Source organism: Somniosus microcephalus, unplaced genomic scaffold, assembly GCF_052327205.1.
Source record: "Somniosus microcephalus isolate GS21.2 unplaced genomic scaffold, FLI_Smic_1.0 unresolved_chr2, whole genome shotgun sequence".
NCBI classification, from domain to species: domain Eukaryota; kingdom Metazoa; phylum Chordata; class Chondrichthyes; order Squaliformes; family Somniosidae; genus Somniosus; species Somniosus microcephalus.
This window is the reverse complement of record NW_028225180.1, coordinates 13,737,918-13,752,676: the sequence shown is the minus strand read 5'-3', so window position 1 is coordinate 13,752,676 and position 14,759 is coordinate 13,737,918. Positions and strand designations below refer to the sequence as shown.

Genomic DNA, 14,759 nt, shown 5'->3' with positions numbered 1-14,759 from the left:
ACTCCCGGGTATCTGTTATTCTATATATAAACCCCCGAACCCCTCGATTAGATTCCACCTGTAACTCACTCCCGGGTATCTGTTATTCTATATATAAACACCCTGAACCCCTTGATTAGATTCCAGCCTGTAACTCACTCCCGGGTATCTGTTATTCTATACATAAACCCCCTGAACCTCTCGATTAGATTCCAGCCTGTAACTCACTCCCGGGTATCTGTTATTCTATATATAACCCCCCGAACCCCTGGATTAGATTCCAGCCTGTAACTTACCCCCCGGTATCTGTTATTCTATATATAAACACCCTGAACCCCTCGATTAGATTCCAGCCTGTAACTCACTCCCAGGTATCTGTTATTCCATATATATAAACCCCCCGAACCCCTCGATCAGATTCCAGCCTGTAACTCACTCCCGGGTATCTGTTATTCTATATATAAACCCCCCGAACCCCTCGATCAGATTCCAGCCTGTAACTCACTCCCGGGTATCTTTTATTCTCTATATAAACCCCCCGAACCCCTTGATTAGATTCCAGCCTGTAACTCACTCCCGGGTATCTGTTATTCTATATATGAACACCCCGAACCCCTCGATTAGATTCCAGCCTGTAACTCACTCCCGGGTACCTGTTATTCTATATACAAACCCTCGAACCCCACGATTAGATTCCAGCCTGTAACTCACTCCCGGGTATCTGTTATTCTATATATAAACCCCCCAAACCCCTCGATTAGATTCCAGCCTGTAACTCACTCCCGCGTGTCTGTTATTCTATATATAAACACCCGGAACCCCTCGATTAGATTCCAGCCTGTAACTCGCTCCCGGGTACCTGTTATTCTATATATAAACACCCTGAACCCCTCGATTAGATTCCAGCCTGTAACTCACTCCCGGTTATCTGTTATTCTATATATAACCCCCCCGAACCCCTGGATTAGATTACCGCCTGTAACTCACTCCCGGGTATCTGTTATTCTATATATAAAAACCACGAACCCCTCGACTAGATTCCAGCCTGTAACTCACTCCCAGATATCTGTTATTCGATATATAAACCCCCCGACCCCCTCGATTAGATTACAGCCTGTAACTCACTCCCGGCTATCTGTTATTCTATATATAAACCCCCCGAACCCCTGGAATAGATTCCAGCCTGTAACTCACTCCCGGGTATCTGTTATTCTGTATATAAACCCCCCGAACCCCTCGATTAGATTCCAGCCTGTAACTCACTCCCGGGTATCTGTTATTCTATATATAAACCCCCCGAACCCCTCGATTAGATTCCAGCGTGTAACTCACTCCCAGGTATCTGTTATTCTAAATATAAACCCCCCGAACCCCTCAATTAGATTCCAGCCTGTAACTCACTCCCGGGTATCTGTTATTCTATATATAAACACCCTGAACCCCTCGATTAGATTCCAGCCTGTAACTCACTCCCGGGTATCTGTTATTCTATATATAAACCCCCCGAACCCCTTGATTAGATTCCAGCCTGTAACTCACTCCTGGTAATCTGTTATTCTATATATAAACCCCCCGAACCCCTCAATTAGATTCCACCCTATAACTCCCGGGTGTCTGTTATTCTGTATATAAACCCCCCTGAACCCCTCGATTAGATTCCAACCTGTAACTCACTCCCGGGTATCTGTTATTCTATATATAAACCCCCTGAAATCTCGATTAGATTCCAGCCTGTAACTCACTCCCGGGTATCTATTATTCTATATTTAAACCCCCGAACCCCTCGATTAGATTCCAGCCTGTAACTCACTCCCGGGTATCTGTTATTCTATATATAAACCGCCTGAACCCCTCGATTAGATTCCAGCCTGTAACTCACTCCCGGGTATCTGTTATTCTATATATAAACCCCCTGAACCCCATCGATTAGATTCCAATCTCTAACTCACTCCCAGGTGTCTGTTATTCTATATATAAACCCCCAGAACCCCACGATTAGATTCCAACCTGTAACTCACTCCCGGGTATTTGTTATTCTATATATAAACACCCTGAACCCCTCGATTAGATTCCAGCCTGTAACTCACTCCCGGGTATCTGTTATTCCATATATAAAACCCCTGAACCTCTCGATTAGATTCCAGCCTGTAACTCACTCCCGGGTATCTGTTATTCTATATATAAACCCCCGAACCCCTCGATTAGATTCCACCTGTAACTCACTCCCGGGTATCTGTTATTCTATATATAAACACCCTGAACCCCTTGATTAGATTCCAGCCTGTAACTCACTCCCGGGTATCTGTTATTCTATACATAAACCCCCTGAACCTCTCGATTAGATTCCAGCCTGTAACTCACTCCCGGGTATCTGTTATTCTATATATAACCCCCCGAACCCCTGGATTAGATTCCAGCCTGTAACTTACCCCCCGGTATCTGTTATTCTATATATAAACACCCTGAACCCCTCGATTAGATTCCAGCCTGTAACTCACTCCCAGGTATCTGTTATTCCATATATATAAACCCCCCGAACCCCTCGATCAGATTCCAGCCTGTAACTCACTCCCGGGTATCTGTTATTCTATATATAAACCCCCCGAACCCCTCGATCAGATTCCAGCCTGTAACTCACTCCCGGGTATCTTTTATTCTCTATATAAACCCCCCGAACCCCTTGATTAGATTCCAGCCTGTAACTCACTCCCGGGTATCTGTTATTCTATATATGAACACCCCGAACCCCTCGATTAGATTCCAGCCTGTAACTCACTCCCGGGTACCTGTTATTCTATATACAAACCCTCGAACCCCACGATTAGATTCCAGCCTGTAACTCACTCCCGGGTATCTGTTATTCTATATATAAACCCCCCAAACCCCTCGATTAGATTCCAGCCTGTAACTCACTCCCGCGTGTCTGTTATTCTATATATAAACACCCGGAACCCCTCGATTAGATTCCAGCCTGTAACTCGCTCCCGGGTACCTGTTATTCTATATATAAACACCCTGAACCCCTCGATTAGATTCCAGCCTGTAACTCACTCCCGGTTATCTGTTATTCTATATATAACCCCCCCGAACCCCTGGATTAGATTACCGCCTGTAACTCACTCCCGGGTATCTGTTATTCTATATATAAAAACCACGAACCCCTCGACTAGATTCCAGCCTGTAACTCACTCCCAGATATCTGTTATTCGATATATAAACCCCCCGACCCCCTCGATTAGATTACAGCCTGTAACTCACTCCCGGCTATCTGTTATTCTATATATAAACCCCCCGAACCCCTGGAATAGATTCCAGCCTGTAACTCACTCCCGGGTATCTGTTATTCTGTATATAAACCCCCCGAACCCCTCGATTAGATTCCAGCCTGTAACTCACTCCCGGGTATCTGTTATTCTATATATAAACCCCCCGAACCCCTCGATTAGATTCCAGCGTGTAACTCACTCCCAGGTATCTGTTATTCTAAATATAAACCCCCCGAACCCCTCAATTAGATTCCAGCCTGTAACTCACTCCCGGGTATCTGTTATTCTATATATAAACACCCTGAACCCCTCGATTAGATTCCAGCCTGTAACTCACTCCCGGGTATCTGTTATTCTATATATAAACCCCCCGAACCCCTTGATTAGATTCCAGCCTGTAACTCACTCCTGGTAATCTGTTATTCTATATATAAACCCCCCGAACCCCTCAATTAGATTCCACCCTATAACTCCCGGGTGTCTGTTATTCTGTATATAAACCCCCCTGAACCCCTCGATTAGATTCCAACCTCTAACTCACTCCCAGGTATCTGTTACTCTATATATAAACCCCCAGAACCCCACGATTAGATTCCAGCCTGTAACTCACTCCCGGGTATCTGTTATTCTATATATAAACACCCTGAACCCCTCGATTAGATTCCAGCCTGTAACTCACTCCCGGGTATCTGTTATTCTATATATAAACCCCCTGAACCTCTCGATTAGATTCCAGCCTCTAACTCACTCCCGGGTATCTGTTATTCTATATATAAACCCCCGAACCCCTCGATTAGATTCCACCTGTAACTCACTCCCGGGTATCTGTTATTCTCTATATAAACCCCCCGAACCCCCTGATTAGATTCCAGCCTGTAACTCACTCCCGGGTATCTGTTATTCTATATATGAACACCCCGAACCCCTCGATTAGATTCCAGCCTGTAACTCACTCCCGGGTGTCTGTTATTCTATATATAAACCCCCCGAACCCCTCGATTAGATTCCAGCCTGTAACTCACTCCCGGGTACCTGTTATTCTATATATAAACCCCCCGAACCCCACCATTAGATTCCAGCCTGTAACTCACTCCCGGGTATCTGTTATTCTATATATAAACCCCCGGAACCCCTCGATTAGATTCCAGCCTGTAACTCGCTCCCGGGTATCTGTTATTCTATATATAAACACCCTGAACCCCTCGATTAGATTCCAGCCTGTAACTCACTCCCGGTTATCTGTTATTCTATATATAACCCCCCCGAACCCCTGGATTAGATTACAGCCTGTAACTCACTCCCGGGTATCTGTTATTCTATATATAAACCCCCGAACCCCTGGATTAGATTCCAGCCTGTAACTCACTCCCGGGTATCGGTTATTCTATATATAAACCCCCCAAACCCCTCGATTAGATTCCAGCCTGTAACTCACTCCCGGGTATCTGTTATTCTATATATAAACCCCCGAACCCCTCGATTAGATTCCAGCCTGTAGCTCACTCCCAGTTATCTGTTATTCTATATATAAACCCCCCGAACCCCTCGATTAGATCCCAGCCTGTAACTCACTCCCGGGTATCTGTTATTCTATATATAAACCCCCCGAACCCCTCGATTAGATCCCAGCCTGTAACTCACTCCCGGGTATCTGTTATTCTATATATAAACCCCCGAACCCCTCGATTAGATTCCAGCCTGTAGCTCACTCCCAGTTATCTGTTATTGTATATATAAACCCTCCCCGAACCCCTCGATTCGATTCCAGCCTGTAACTCACTCCCGGGTATCTGTTATTCTATATATAAACCCCCCGAACCCCTCGATTAGATCCCAGCCTGTAACTCACTCCCGGGTATCTGTTATTCTATATATAAACCCCTCGATTAGATTCCAGCCTGCAACTCACTCCCGGGTATCTGTTATTCTTTATATAAACCCCCCGAACTCCTGGATTAGATTCCAGCCTGTAATTCACTCCCGGGTATCTGTTATTCTAAACATTAACCCCCCGAACCCCTGGATTAGATTCCAGCCTGTAACTCACTCCCGGTTATCTGTTATTCTATCTATAAACCCCCCGAACCCCCCGATTAGATTCCAGCCTGTAACTCACTCCCGGGTATCTGTTATTCTATATATAACCCCCCCGAACCCCTGGATTAGATTCCAGCCTATAACTCACTCCCGGGTATCTGTTATTCTATATATAAACCCCCCGAACCCCCCGATTAGATTCAAGCCTGTAACTCACTCCCGGGTATCTGTTATTCTATATATAAACACCCCGAACCCCTCAGTTAGATTCCAGCCTGTAACTCACTCCCAGGTATCTGTTATTCTATATATAAACCCCCCGAACCCTCGGTTAGATTCCAGCCTGTAACTCACTCCCGGGTATCTGTTATTCTATATATAAACCCCCCGAACCCCTGGATTAGATTCCAGCCTGTAACTCACTCCCAGGTATCTGTTGTTCTATATATAAACCCCCCGAACCCCTCGATTAGATTCCAGCCTGTAACTCACTCCCGGGTATCTGTTATTCGATATATAAACCCCCTGAACCCCTCGATTAGATTCCAGCCTGTAACTCACTCCCAGGTATCTGTTGTTCTATATATAAACCCCCCGAACCCGTCGATTAGATTCCAGCCTGTAACTCACTCCCGGGTATCTGTTATTCTATATATAAACCCCCCGAACCCCTCGATTAGATTCCAGCCTGTAACTCACTCCCGGGTATCTGTTATTCTATATATAAACCCCCGAACCCCTCGATCAGATTCCAGCCTGTAACTCACTCCCGGGTATCTGTTATTCTATATATAAACCCCCCGAACCCCTCGATTAGATTCCAGCCTGTAACTCACTCCCGGGTATCTGTTATTCTATATATAAACCCCCTGAACCCCTCGATTAGATTCCAGCCTGTAACTCACTCCCGGGTATCTGTTATTCTATATATAAACCCCCTGAACCCCTCGATTAGATTCCAGCCTGTAACTCACTCCCAGGTATCTGTTATTCTATATATAAACCCCCCGAACCCCTCGATTAGATTCCAGCCTGTAACTCACTCCCAGGTATCTGTTATTCTATATATAAACCCCCCGAACCCCTCGATTAGATTCCAGCCTGTAACACACTCCCAGGTATCTGTTATTCTATATATAAACCCCCCGAACCCCTCGATTAGATTCCAGCCTGTAACTCACTCCCAGGTATCTGTTATTCTATATATAAACCCCCCGAACCCCTCGATTAGATTCCAGCCTGTAACACACTCCCAGGTATCTGTTATTCTATATATAAACCCCCCGAACCCCACGATTAGATTCCAGCCTGTAACTCACTCCCGGGTATCTGTTATTCTATATATAAACCCCCCCGAACCCCTCGATTAGATTCCAGCCTGTAACTCATTCCCAGGTATCCGTTATTCTATATATAAACCCCCCGAACCCCTCGATTAGATTCCAGCCTGTAACTCACTCCCGGGTATCTGTTATTCTATATATAAACCCCTCGAACCCCTCGATTAGATTCCAGCCTGTGACTCACTCACAGGTATCTGTTATTCTATATATAAACCCCCCGAACCCCTCGATTAGATTCCAGCCTGTAACTCACTCCCGGGTATCTGTTATTCTATATATAAACCCCCCGAACCCCTCGATTAGATTCCAGCCTGTAACTCACTCCCGGGTATCTGTTATTCTATATATAAACCCCCTGAACCTCTCGATTAGATTCCAGCCTGTAACTCACTCCCGGGTATCTGTTATTCTATATATAAACCCCCCGAACCCCTCGATTAGATTCCAGCCTGTAACTCACTCCCGGGTATCTGTTATTCTATATATAAACCCCCCGAACCCCTCGATTAGATTCCAGCCTGTAACTCACTCCCGGGTATCTGTTATTCTATATATAAACCCCCCGAACCCCTCGATTAGATTCCAGCCTGTAACTCACTCCCGGGTATCTGTTATTCTATATATAAACCCCCCGAACCCCTGGATTAGATTCCAGCCTGTAACTCACTCCCGGGTATCTGTTATTCTATATATAAACCCCCCGAACCCCTCGATTAGATTCCAGCCTGTAACTCACTCCCGGGTATCTGTTATTCTATATATAAACCCCCCGAACCCCTCGATTAGATTCCAGCCTGTAACTCACTCCCGGGTATCTGTTATTCTATATATAAACTCCCCGAACCCCTCGATTAGATTCCAGCCTGTAACTCACTCCCGGGTATCTGTTATTCTATATATAAACCCCCCGAACCCCTCGATTAGATTCCTTTATGCCAGGGGATGGGGAGATGGAGTTACTGTGCTCTGAGAGATACGTTTATCTCGTTAACGACTTTTAAAATAGAGTGCAGGAATTTCAGACCATCAGTCAGTCAGTGGCCTAAAAATAGCACAGAGTAGGAGGTGGGGAGAGACAGAGACCGACAGACAGAGAGACTGAGAGGGAGAGAGAGAGAGGGAGAGAGCGAGAGGGAGAGGGTGAGAAAGAGACAGAGAGAAACAGCGAAAGAGACAGAGATAGAGAACAACAGCGATAGACAGAGAGACTGAGACACAGAGAGACAGAGATAAACAGAGACAGACAGATAGAGACTGAGACAGAGAGACAGAGGGAGAGAGACAGAGAGAGAGAGACAGAGAGAAACAGAGAGAGACAGAGGGACTGAGACAGAGAGAGTGAGACAGAGAGAGAGAGAGAGAGACAGGGAAAAAGAGACAGAGAGAGAGACAGAGACAGAGAGACAGACAGAGGGAGAGACAGGGAGAGAGACAGACAGAGAGAGAGAGAGAGACAGACAGAGGGAGAGTGAGAGAGAGAGACAGAGAGAGAGACAGAGACAGAGAGAGAGACAGACAGAGATGGAGAGAGCGAGACAGAGGGAGAGAGGCAGACAGAGGGAGAGACAGACAGAGGGAGATGCAGGGAGAGAGACAGAGACAGAGATGGAGAGAGCGAGACAGAGGGAGAGAGACAGACAGAGGGAGAGACAGACAGAGAGAGAGACAGGGAGAGAGACAGAGAGAGAGACTGAGAGAGAGACAGAGACAGAGAGACAGAGACAGAGACAGAGAGACAGAGGGAGAGTGAGACAGAGAGAGAGACAGGGAGAGAGACAGAGACAGAGACGGCGACAGAGACAGAGACGGAGAGAGAGACAGAGACAGAGAAACAGAGGGAGAGTGAGAGAGAGAGAGACAGGGAGAGAGACAGAGACAGAGACAGAGACGGAGAGAGAGACAGAGACAGAGAAACAGAGGGAGAGTGAGACAGAGAGAGAGACAGGGAGAGAGACAGGGAGAGAGACAGAGACAGCGAGAGAGAGGGAGACAGAGAGAGAGAGAGAGAGAGAGAGAGAGAGAGACAGAGAGAGAGAGAGAGAGAGACAGAGAGAGAGAGTGAGAAAGAGTGAGACAGGGAGAGAGACAGAGAGAGAGAGAGAGAGAAGGAGACAGAGAGAGAGAGAGAGCGAGACAGGGAGAGAGACAGAGAGAGAGTGAGACAGAGAGAGAGACATGGAGAGAGACAGAGACAGAGAGAGAGAGAGAGACAGAGAGAGAGAGAGAGAGAGAGAGAGACAGAGAGAGAGACAGAGAGACAGACAGAGAGACAGACAGAGGGAGAGTGAGAGAGAGTGAGACAGGGAGAGAGACAGAGAGAGAGACAGAGAGAGAGACAGACAGAGGGAGAGTGACAGAGAGTGAGACAGGGAGAGAGACAGAGAGAGAGAGAGAGAGACAGAGAGAGTGACTGTGAAAGCGAGCAGTGTTGAGACAGAGAGATGGTGCTCTTACCTCAGTGACTGCTGCCCGCTCGTGTGTGTGTGTGTGTCAGAGGGCAGCTGCCAGTCCTGTTCAGCCAGTTCCTCTCTCGCCCTCTCTCAGCGATGCTGTTGGTTGTACGTGGCTTGATGTCACTCGGCTAGCTCTGTGTCTGCCCCTTGGGTCCCTGCCCCTAGCTCAGTGTGCCGTGCTACCCTCTCCTTCACTCTGTCAATGCACTCTGCTGCTCACGACAGCCCCAAATAAGGGTGTGGGTGTTTATTTTTGCTGTTCCTCGCTGCCACTCCCTCTCTCTCTCTCCTTAATGTTCAGGTATTCATCTGTCTCTCTCTCTCCCTCTCTCTCTCCCTCTCTCTATCTCCCTGTCTCTCACTATTTCTCTCTGTCTCTCATTATCTCTGTCTCTCACTATCTCTCTCTCTCCCTCTCTCTCTATCACTCTCTCTCTCTGTCTCCCTCTCACTATCTCTCTCTCTATCACTCCCTCTCTCTGTCTCCCTCTCTCTCTCTCTCTCTCTCTCTCTCCCTCTCTCTGTCTCCCTCTCACCTATCTCTCTCTCCCTCTCTCTATCAATTTCAATTCAATTCAATTCAAATCGCTTTATTGGCATGACAAGGTACATCTTATGTTGTCAAAGCATCGAAAAAACATTCATGGTTGAACACAAAAATATAGATCTATCCATACAGTGTATAAACCAGATATATCCCTGAGTGTATAAATATACTTTCATATAATTTATATATACTCTTTTCTTATATTTAGTGGTTGTCCCTCTGTTTATGGCAAGCTATAACATAGTGTGCCACTAGTGTTACACAATTTCTCTCTTCCCCTAGTAGGTATGGGAGTTTTGGTCGTCATTCAAATTTCGGAATTCCGGGCATATTTTTGTGAATTTTGGGTAGCAATTCTCCCTTATGCCCTGATATTTTCTACAAGCTGTGAGGAAGTTGCATCTCTGTCTCCACCACTCCCTGACTGCAGTGAGAGCATATCCTGTCCTCTTCTTGGTAGCCGGGTCTGCCTGTGTCTACCTTTTTCGATCGCCAGGCTATGTTCACTAAGTCTGTACATTGTCAAGGTTTTTCTCAGTTTGCTATCCTTTACCCTGGTCAGGTATTCAGCCATGTTGTATTGTCTGTTTAGGGCCAAGTAGCAATTGAGTTTGTTTTGGGTTTTTGTTGTTTCTGCCCAATATGACAGATATTTGTCCTATCTCTGTCACTCTCTCTCCCTCTCTCTCTCTCTCTCTGTCACTCACTATCTCTCTGTATCTCTCTCCCTCCCACTGTCTCTCTCCCTCCCTCTGTCTCTCTCCCTCCCTCTCTCACTCTCTCTCTCACCTATCTCTCTCTCCCTCTCTCTCTCGCTCTCTCTCTCTCTCTCTCTGTCTCTCACTATCTCTCTCTCTCCCTCTCTCTGTCTCTCTCTCTCTCTCTCTCTCTCCCTCTGTCTCTCTCCTCTGTCTCTATCTCCCTCTCTCACTATCTCTCTCTCTCTCTCTCTCTGTCCCTCTATCTCTCTGTCTCAATCTCTCTCTCTGTCTCTCTCCCTCCCTCGTGTCTCTCTCGCTCCCCCTCTCTCTCCCTCTCTCTCTGTCTCTCTCCCTCTCTCTCTGTCTCTCACTCTCTCTCTCCATCTCTCTCTCCCTCTCTCTCTCTCTCTCTCTCTCTCTCCCCCTCCCTCTCTCTCACTCTCCCTCTCTCTCTCTCTCTCCCTCTGTCTCTCTCTCTGTCTCTCTATCTCTCTCTCCCCTCTGTCTCTATCTCTCTCTCTCTCCCTCTGTCTCTCTCTCTCTCTCTCTCCCTCTGTCTCTCTCTCTCTGACTCTCTCCGTCTCTCTCTCTGTCTCTCTCTCTGACTGTCTCTCTCGCTCTCTCTCTCTCTCTCTCTGACTCTCTCTCTCTCTCTTCTCGCTCTCTCTCTCTCTCTCTCTCTGACTCTCTCTCTCTGACTGTCTCTCTCGCTCTCTCTCTCTCTGACTCTCTCTCTCTCTCTCTCTCTCTCTCTCGCTCTCTGTCTCTCTCTCTCTCTCTGACTGCCTCTCTCTCTCTCTCTGACTCTCTCTGTCTCTCTCTCTCTCTCTCTCTCTCTCTGACTCTCTCTCTCTCTCTGTCTCCCCCTCTCTCTCTCAGTATGTGCATGTGATGCTCTCTCTCTCTCTCTCTCTCTCGCTCTTCTCTCTCTCTGACTCTCTCTCTCTGTCTCTCTCTCTGTCTCTCGCTCTCTCTCTGACTGTGTCTCTCTCTCTCTCTCTCTCTCTCTCCCTCTCTCTGACTCTCTCTCTCTCTCTCTGTCAATTCAATTCAATTGAAATGCTTTATTGGCATGAAAGTTTACAGGGAACCATATTGCCAAAGCTTATATAACAAAAAGTACAGTTTTCCAACATTCTGTAGGTGTCAAACAATTTTGACCTTCGTTGGGTACATACAATATTAGTTTAAACAATATTAATTTAAACAGTCGTTGAACATCGTTGGGTACATTCAGTATTAATTTTAAACAGTCCTCAGGTTGTGACATGTTGTTACATATTTGGCACCAAGGTATGGTCTGTCTCCTTCTCCCAGGACTAATCTTAATTTTGACAGGTCATCCAATTCTTTGAAATCAGGGGTTCTTTGGCTGAGCTTGTCAAATAATATGTTTCTTGTTGTGTTGAATTTTTCGCATTTAAGGAGGAAGTGCATCTCTGTCTCAACCTCGCCGGCCAGACATTGATCACATATTCTATTCTCTCTAGGCTGCCAGGATTTCTTGTATCTTCCTTTTTCAATTGCCAGTTGGTGGTCGCTTAGTCTGTACCTGGTGAGGGTCTGTCTCTGCTTTGTGTCTCTGACGGTCGAGAGATAGTCTGCCAGTTTATATTCTCTTTTTAGGGCCCGGTAACATTCTAATCTGCTTTGGCTTTTGGTTATTTTGTTCCAATGTTCCAGGTAGGTTTCTTTGCATTGTTTAATGATTTGGTTCACTCGGATTGGTGTTTGGACGGCAGTGTTGGTCTGGGACTGGTCAGGGTCCGGCTGAGTAGGAGTACTTAGTTTCAGTAGCAGCTGACTCAGGGGACTCTTTTCTGGGTTTAGCTCTTGGGTCTGGAAGGCTTTAAAATGAAGGGTGTCTGGGGAGCTAGATTTGAGGTGATTTAGGAAGTTTAGTGCTTGTTTTTGGATGTTTATTATCAGTGGGTATCTGCCTAGTTCGGCTCTGCATGCATTTGTTGGTGTTTTCCTTTGGGTGCGAAGAATGCTTCGGCAAAATTCTGCATGTAGGGCTTCTATTGTGTGTTTTTCCCATTTAGTGTAGCTATGGTGATTGAGTGGGGCCCCATACTTCACTACCGTACAGCGCAATGGGCAGGATTATGCTGTCAAATATTTTGAGCCAGATTTTGATTGGGATTTGGATGTTGTAGAATTTTCTTTTTATTGCATATAGGGCTCTTCGGGCTTTTTCTTTTAGTGCATTCACTGCTATGCTGAAGCTCCCTGATGCTGTAATGGTTAGACCAAGGTAAGTGTAGCTCATAGTGTGTCCTATGATGGTATCATTGAGAGTAAACTGGTATTTGTTTTCGTGACACCTGGGCCTTTTTTTGAAAAATCATGATGTTGGTTTTCTTTAGATTTACTGTTAGGGCCCAATTTTGGCAGTATTTGTCGAGTAGGTCTAGTTGTTGCTGTAATCCCTGTTCTGTGGGAGACAGCAGAACCAGGTCACCTGCATAGAACAGGGATTTCACTTCTCCATCCAGGAGACAGAGGCCCGGTGACTCGCTTTGCTCCAGTATGTCTGCTAATTCATTTATGTATATGTTGAACAGGGTCAGGCTCAAATTGCAGCCCTGCCGGATGCCTCTCCTCTGGGTGAAGAAACCGGTGCGTTTGTCTCCAATTTTGACACCGCATTTATTTTTCAGATACATCGATTTAATAAGGTCATAGACTTTGCCCCCTATTCCACACTGAAGAAGTTTATAATAGAGCCCTTCGTGCCAGATAGAGTCAAAGGCTTTCTTGAAACAAGCGAATATTTTCCCATTTTTTGTTTGGTGTATATGTTTTTCAATGAGAGTGTGAAGGGTATAGATATGGTCGGTGGTGCGGTGTTTTGGAAGAAAGCCTATTTGATTTTTTCTAAGGATATTATGTTTGTTAAGAAAATCCAGTAATCTACTATTTAGAGTACTGCAGAATAACTTCCCTAGACAACTGTTGACACAGATGCCGCGGTAATTATTTGGGTCTGATTTGTTTCCACTTTTATATATGGGAGAGACGAGTCCTTGGCACCAGATATCGGGAAAACAGCCTGAACGTAATATGATGTTGAATAACTTGAGTACAGCACCCTGCATCTCCATATTGCTGAACTTGAGCATTTCATTTTTGATGTTGTCTGGACCACAGGCTTTCTTTAGGTGGAGAGATTTTGTTTTTGTGGCTAGTTCTTTCCATGTGATTGGGGAGGCTAGAGGGTTTTGGTTGTCTTTAATTGTTGCTTCTAATGTGTGGAGTTTTTCTGTGACATGATGTTGACTTGGGTTTGTTTCGTTTATTGGGATGTCTTTGTAGAGGTTTTCAAAATGTGTTCTCCAGATGTCTCCATCTTGGATTGGTAATGCTTGCAATTGTGTTGTACTCAGGTTATTCCACATATCCCAGAATTGATTTGGATTAATGGAGTTTTCAATTTCTTCGAGTATTTTGTGGGTATAATTTTGTGTTTTGTTCCTAATGGTGTGTTTATATCTTTTGAGGGTCTCATTGTATCTAATACGTAGGTCTGGATTGTTTGGTTGGCGATGCTTTCGGTTTGATATTTTTCTCAGGTCTTTTCTGGCATTTTTGCATTCGTGGTCAAACCATTTCTCATTTTTATTTTGTCTTTTGTAACATTTCCTTTTCTGTTTCACAAGGTCGACTTTTACAGCTGCCTCATGGAAGATCATATTTATATCATCTATGGCCATGTTTACACCATCTCTGGTGATCTCATATAGATTTTCTTTAAATTTTGATATTTTACTTGTGAGATCAGGTGAATTTAGTGCTGTGATGAATTTATCTCCACTGTCTGGGGCCCATCTGTATGTCTGGTTTATTTTATGGAGCTTACTGGGTTCCTTTTTTGTGTCTGTAGTTTGGGCAGAAAGTTTAAGGTACACATTTATTTGGTTATGGTCTGAGAGGGGGGATTGCTGCCTGACAGTGAATGCGTTGATATCGCAGGGGTCCAGGTCAGTGATTGTATAATCCACCACACTAGACCCAAGAGTTGAGGAATATGTGAGTCTCCCTAAGGAGTCCCCTCTGAACCTACCGTTAACTATGTACAGGCCGAAGGCTCGGCAGAGTTGTACTACCTCCCTACCGCTTATATTTATTTCACAGTCAAGGTTGTTCCGATTTGCGATGGCTGGTGTGACATCTCTCTCTCTCTCTCTGTCTCTCTCTCTCTCTCTGTCTCTCCCTCTCTCTCTCTGTCTCTCGCTCTCTCTCTCTCTCTGACTCTCTCTCTCTCTCTCGCTCTCTCTCTGACTCTCTCTCTCTCTCTGTCTCCCTCTCTCTCTCTCAGTATGTGCATGTGACGCTCTCTCTCTCTCTCTCTCTACGTCTCAATATCACTCTGTATAAACACATGCTCCTCGCTTATCTTGGACCTCCTGTTGCTATTTTGGATTGACGAG

The 14,759-nt window shown here is 45.6% G+C and overlaps 1 protein-coding gene across 3 annotated transcripts in view; it reads right to left on the bottom strand.

Moving 5' to 3' along the window:
* The window catches only part of LOC147092142 (uncharacterized), an 84,519-nt gene that overhangs the window by 30,039 nt on the left and 39,721 nt on the right, over nucleotides 1-14,759 (bottom strand). Inside the window, exon 1 of one of the 3 annotated variants that reach the window (XM_085975852.1) lies at nucleotides 9,080-9,544. The exons of the other annotated variants lie outside the window; for them this stretch is intronic. The gene's annotated coding sequence lies outside the window, so the exon portion shown is untranslated. Of the gene's footprint in view, nucleotides 1-9,079; nucleotides 9,545-14,759 lie in introns of those variants that run through there. 3 annotated transcript variants of the gene reach the window in all.